Source organism: Onychostruthus taczanowskii, unplaced genomic scaffold, assembly GCF_017590055.1.
Source record: "Onychostruthus taczanowskii isolate IOZ18803 unplaced genomic scaffold, ASM1759005v1 scaffold21, whole genome shotgun sequence".
In the NCBI taxonomy this organism is placed as follows: Eukaryota; Metazoa; Chordata; class Aves; order Passeriformes; family Passeridae; genus Onychostruthus; species Onychostruthus taczanowskii.
This window is the reverse complement of record NW_024499351.1, coordinates 5,739,947-5,745,946: the sequence shown is the minus strand read 5'-3', so window position 1 is coordinate 5,745,946 and position 6,000 is coordinate 5,739,947. Positions and strand designations below refer to the sequence as shown.

General features: G+C 39.7%; 1 long non-coding RNA gene across 2 annotated transcripts; it reads right to left on the bottom strand.

The window, feature by feature from the left end:
- Positions 1 to 361: 361 nt before the first annotated feature.
- On the bottom strand, positions 362 to 2,615 carry LOC121335842. 2 transcript variants are annotated; one of them, XR_005952655.1, is made up of 3 exons: positions 1,786 to 2,615; positions 1,461 to 1,678; positions 362 to 872 (listed from the first exon to the last, which is right to left on the bottom strand). It is a non-coding gene; the product is annotated as an uncharacterized LOC121335842 (long non-coding RNA). The 2 variants fall into 2 exon arrangements; XR_005952654.1 differs by having other exon boundaries at positions 1,461 to 1,608.
- Positions 2,616 to 6,000: the final 3,385 nt, after the last annotated feature.

Sequence of the window (6,000 nt, the reverse complement as noted above, 5' to 3'; positions counted from 1 at the left end):
TATAATCACATTTTTTAGATCCTCTGGATGAACATGTGAGTTTTGCATTTCACTCTAAAGCATTTCATTAGGCAACTTAGTAGCACAATATCTGTTACCATTAATAAAATTATTTTTGTCTTTATTTAACGTGACAGAACTACTGAATGTGCAAATATCAAAACAAAGTACAACAAGTATTTTGCAATTTTTAATATCTGGTTTGCAGTTTCTACATAGCTAAAAACATATATATGTGTGTATACAATTATATCTATATATCTATATATATATCTATATATATATATATCTATATATATATATATCTATATATCAGGTTGAAGAAACTCAACTGAAAAAAATCTTACTTATGGTTTTTAGATTGTCTTGAAAGGGTGGCCCATCACATGTGCTTACCCAGGCAGCTGGTGTGAATGTTGACTGAAGGGCAGGATTTCAATTCTACAGAGACAGAACCCAGAGAACGACAGAAATCCCCTTTTATTTCTTGCAGGGCTCAGGTCTTTTTGCTTTTCAGTGTCTTGTTGATGGCACAGCTGGCTGACTCAGAGAAAGGAGAAAGAGGGAAGGAAGTACAGCTTCTCAGGTCACAGGAGATCTTTGGAGGAACTGATGCAGAAGGACTTCTCTGGCAGGTCACATTGCATAGCCATTGCATAGTTTGCTGTGCATAATTTTTCATTTTACACATAATTGTGGTTTCTAACACTAACAGGATATCAGTCTCAACCTCTCACTGATACATTAATGGTGTATTATGAAGTGATTCTAAGATCATTTCTCCCACATAAACCAGAATAACGGCAGCTGATTACTGGAGGACAGTAGAGAGATAAAAATCTGGGATGTTTCCATGTTCTTCCTGTGTATACCTAATGAAAAGTTAAGGACTATTGAATAATGTGCAAGAATATGCCATGCAGGAGCTATTAAAACATCACAAGACAAATTGGCAAATACAGTAATCCAAACCGCCTTAGGCACAGTTTTAAATCTGTTCATCTTTAGATTCATTACCAGAGTTGCACATGCCAGGGCATTTTACAAACACATCCTATTAAAGTATAGGTAACATATTCATATGGGTATGTACAGATAAGAAATGTACAGATAGCAATAAATAGCTATCATAACACAACATATGATTTTTGCACCACAGAAATAGGATGACACAAGTTTTAGAAAGGAAGCACACACAGGAATTCTAGGCAGAATAAGTTAGTTAAAATGAAAATGAGACATGGAGAAATTTCCATCATAGTATCTCTGAGGCAACAGCATGGACACAGGCTAGTTTATGGGCCAGAGTATTGCAATATTGCTCGGTTTTATCTTGCAGAGTTTCCCACAAGGCATCCCTGTTATGATTAAAGCACTGTAAATCCTCTTTTTCTAGATTTTTTTTTTGTTTGTGGGTTAGAGGGGGGTTTTTGCACTGATCAGTACAGTGAGAGACCTACCTGTGGTCTGTCTGCTCTCCTGGGCTAGCACTCAGGGAACAGCTGGTGCCCTGCGGGGGTGCAGCTGGGAGTGCTGGCACTGCACAAGCCACACTCAGGTGAGGGAGGCTGGCTGCTACTCTGAGGAAGTGTTGGACAGGTTCTGATCCTGGACATTAAAGAACACATATTTGGGATTTGTGCTGGAGGAGTTGTAAGGAGTTTCTATAGTGTAGAGGCTGACAAAACATAAAAGGAGGGGCACATTTTTAACATAATAGTCTTAATTTACATCTAAAGTACATAAATGTGTCAGGAGGCACATATGGACAATAACAAAACTCACCTGTATCACTCCAGATGTCAGCTTTAAAACTCTGTATTCTGGAATGAGGATTTCTTCCAGATAGAAGCCTGACTAAATTGCTTTATTTGCTTATTATAGCTTTGGGCTACAGTAGCCCAAAAGGAGCTAGCTGAGACTAGAAATTGGCCAAAATTGTTATTCATTTAGCAGTTACAGTATAGCAAGTGTAAAACTTCAGTCAGATTATCCAGCATTATTTTATGTATAAAAAAGGAAATGGTAGTTTCTGTCCCAAAGGATGAACTGTCTAAAAGATAAGACATATGTGACTGGATAAAATCACAAATAAATCAGACCTGGGCAAAAAAGAGCAGAAAAGGCAGGTAATTGGTTAAGCCTTTTCTGCTCTGTTCTCAATCAGGAGCACCTTCTACAGTTTCCCAAATACATGGCTTCTGAGATCACAGGTTTTTTCAGCTTCAAAAAGAAATCAAGTTTTTGCCTGGTGATCCTGCCCTTTTGGAAGCACAATCAGTTTGAATACTGTTGCTTTATGCATCACACTTAAAGGATAAGTGCTAGAAGATGAGGAGGAGTGTCTCAGAGTAGCTCCTGTCAGTCTCTGCTGCTGCTGAGAGGCAACAGAAGAGAACTTCAGATCCAAGTGGCAATGTTGCATATTGGTTTTTGTGGACATGCCCTGCTAACTGCCAGGGTCTGTGTTTCTTTTATTAGCAGCTTAGATGGCTTTTACCAAGCATAAATATAGACTGCACAAATAGTGAGAAGCTATTTTTGAATATTTTGGTCACTGCTAAATACAGAATTGCTAATCCAGGCATTCAGAAGTCATGATTCAGGTCCCCAGAATGAAAAGGCTGGCCTAAGTATATGCAAATCCTTTTTTATTTTCACTTTGGTTTGCTTACTGAAACTTCAGAATATTTCTGGATCATGTCTTCAAGAACAATTCTACAAAACCGAAGACCAATAATTTAATCTGGGTTTGTATTTGTCTCTAATTCACATGGTTCCTGGAGCTGTGACTTAAAAAAAAAATATTCCCAATGCTCTGAGGCAAGAGAATTTCTTTGCTTATCTGCCTAGTTGTCTGTTATAAAAGTAGCTGACATCTCTTTAGTAAGAAATGGAGATGTCAGCAGTGAGCAGAGAGAGCAGCAGAGGACCGAGGCACCATTCATCTCCCACCTTCCCTTGTGCTCACAAGTTAGCCTGAGGGGAGCACAGAGGCTGCCCTGTGCAGGGCTGACAGTCAGCCCACGGCGAGCAGCACCAGCCCTGCGAGCGAGGCGCTTGCTCACAGAGCAGAAACGCATCGCGAGTGTCACACCGCACAAATGTCAAATACTCTCAGCAATTCTTGCAACAGGAATTAGCATGAACTTGTTTGATGAATGTTTTGTAAGAGTAATTTGAATTTGTGACGCATTTTGGGAGGGTTTTTTTTTTTTTTTTCGTTTTGCAATTTTAAAAGCAGTTCATAAGCAGAACATGAGTCTTTGTCCAGTGAAAGGAAAATAATATATTGCTTGTTCAGTTGTAACCTTAAGCCCAATATGTTTTAGTACATCCTCAGCTTCTGCCCCCAGCAAATTTTAAATTTGGCCAATGTTGCTACTGCCTGAGACTTCCTGCAAGAATGGTTTATTGTCTTGTTATTTCTTGTCATTCCCTTGAAATAACCCATTTTAAAGCAATCAGTGTCACAAGAGCTGGTGACTCTCTCATGTCTAAGAGCCCCTGCAAATATATTTTTGTGGACAAAGTACCCTTCATTCACTATTGTATTTTTCCTGGAAACACCTCGAAACCAAATTCATACATGGGGAATATACTGGCCTTTTCAACAGTGCAGATTAGCAAATTTCTCTTTTATAAAATACTTCCACCATCCCTTTCTACTGCGAACTGGTCTTTGCTGAAAATTAATTAATTTGTTCTAGCACCTAATATCTATTATTGGTTCAGTAGTCTTTCATCGAATACCTGTTTTAATTTCTGCTTGCTCTTGTGAGCAACATGTTTTGCTTTACAGGAGCATCCTTTTGCCTTAATAAATTGACTAAATGCATTTCTGTAAAAATAATGCCAGGCTATTTTTGCCTGCAGCTCTCAATGATGGTTGTGTGCTTCTTTAACCCTCCCTCCTGCTTAAAAGCTTCAGAGTTTGCTTGATACCTTTGAGGAAACAAATAGTCTGACAGGGAAGGGCAAGGGCAGGGCTTGCATCACCCTGACCCGTTCCTGCTTGTTGAGCCAGCTCGACAGCCCAAGTCAGAGGTTACACCTTCCCTAAACAGGTGGAACTTGAATGCTCCTCCTGCTGTACTAGACAGCCAGGATGTAAGAACCAGAGTCCCTGAACATTTTCTTCTGGCCTTTCTTCTTGTGGCTGAGTGCTGATGTCCAACCAGAGGCAGAGCCCTTCCCTGTCACACTGCGGCTGCCCTACCCTTGCAGATGCCACCCAGCTTGTGGCGTGGGTGTGACTCAGCCCAGAGCACCCTGAAAGTCAGGCTGGGACGGGCCAGGTGCCCTGCCACGACCCACACAGGTAGGGTTGGAGCACTTGTGCAAAGGAGAAACTCTGCAGCACAATTCCCCTCGGGCTCCTGGCAGGTCAGCACTCCACAGACCAGGAGCAAGGCAGCCTGCAGCAAACATGAGGCGGCCCAGGACAAGCTTGGCCTCCTGCTGCAACTTCACCCTCCTGCAAAACCATGGGCATTTCTTGCCCAATCACTGCTGAATTTGTAGTTCTTTGATTTTGCCAAAGTTCTGTTTAAGCTTTAGCCCTACCAAATGCAGACTAAATGCATGCCTACCTACCCTTGCAAAGGTGTTCATGGATACTAAACATTGCATTTACCTCTGTGCCTTTCCATTTTATGCAGAAAATGAAAAGCAGACCAGCTTGGTTTAAAGACCTTGAATTAGGATGAAATTGTTAGCATTAATTATCTTACATGGATGGGGGCTAGGGGGGTTGGAAAAATTTCTAATCTAGCACTTTAAGGAAATATGAACCTTGAACATCAAAGGTCACTAGTGGCACAAAAAAGTACATGCATGCTTTTGTTTATAGCCAAAGAATTTGGGTACTGCTCTGATAATATATTTGGCTGATGGGAAGTGTGCAGCTGGAGAAGCATTCAACAGCTCAACCGTGCAGCCTGTTCCTCAGAGAGTCCCTTGCCCGTGGCAAAGAACAAAAAGATGCATCTTTCTGGCTCTGAAGCTGGGACTTTGTTTATTGACCAGAATAAACTTTTTTCCTTCTTGTAAGCACAATAAATGCTGCTTTCACAGTAAGCTTATGATGGGTGTCTATAACATATGGCAGTAGCAGCCCTATTATTGATGCAGTTATATTGGTAAAAAAATGCACACCTTATTATAGTTTTGTGTGCAATGGGAAGAGATTCAATTATGCTTGTAAGTTGTATTCATAGCTCTGCCAGTTTTCCCCACTATAAATGCACCAAGAAATCTTGGTTTTTCAGCTTTCCAGATTGCACAGAAATTAAGATCATTCTCAAGGAGAATGATTTGGAACAAAGTGCCATGTAATCCAAGCATGTGGAAGATGAAAAAATCCAGCAATATGCAGAGGTGAGAAGCATAGATCATAAAGGCATCATAATAAATTACATAATCTAAATGCCAATCAGTTATTTTTAAGACAGACTTTTTACTTTGAAAAAAAAATCAGTTTAATTCAGCACAAGAAACCATTGTTAAATGAATACTTAACCCAGGTTAAGATAAGGCTCAAGCTACACCAGAATGGCAATACCTACAACATCCTTTGTTCCATCCTTTTTATACCTGCTGCTTATAACTATGATTACTAACAGAACCTACCCCTAAATACCACACTTAGATGTGCCCTGTTGTGGCTGTAATTGTATTTATTACATATTTCTTAAACATGCCCCCATATTCTACAACAGAAATATCACATTTCAATATTAAAATGAAATGAAATGAAATGAAATAAAAAGAAAATTTTAAGAAGAATGAAATATATTACAAAGATGCTGTTAGAAAACCTAGCAGACTTGCTTTGTAAACATCTTGTAGGTAAATGGCTGATTCCTTATAGCTCCGAGTACACAAACTGTATATTTAAATAGTAACTTTCAGATTATTTTTGTATGCCCACAGCCACATTTTCAATATCAGCTTCTAGGACTCTGATGGCCAATATGAGCACAAACCTTTTATACTGAG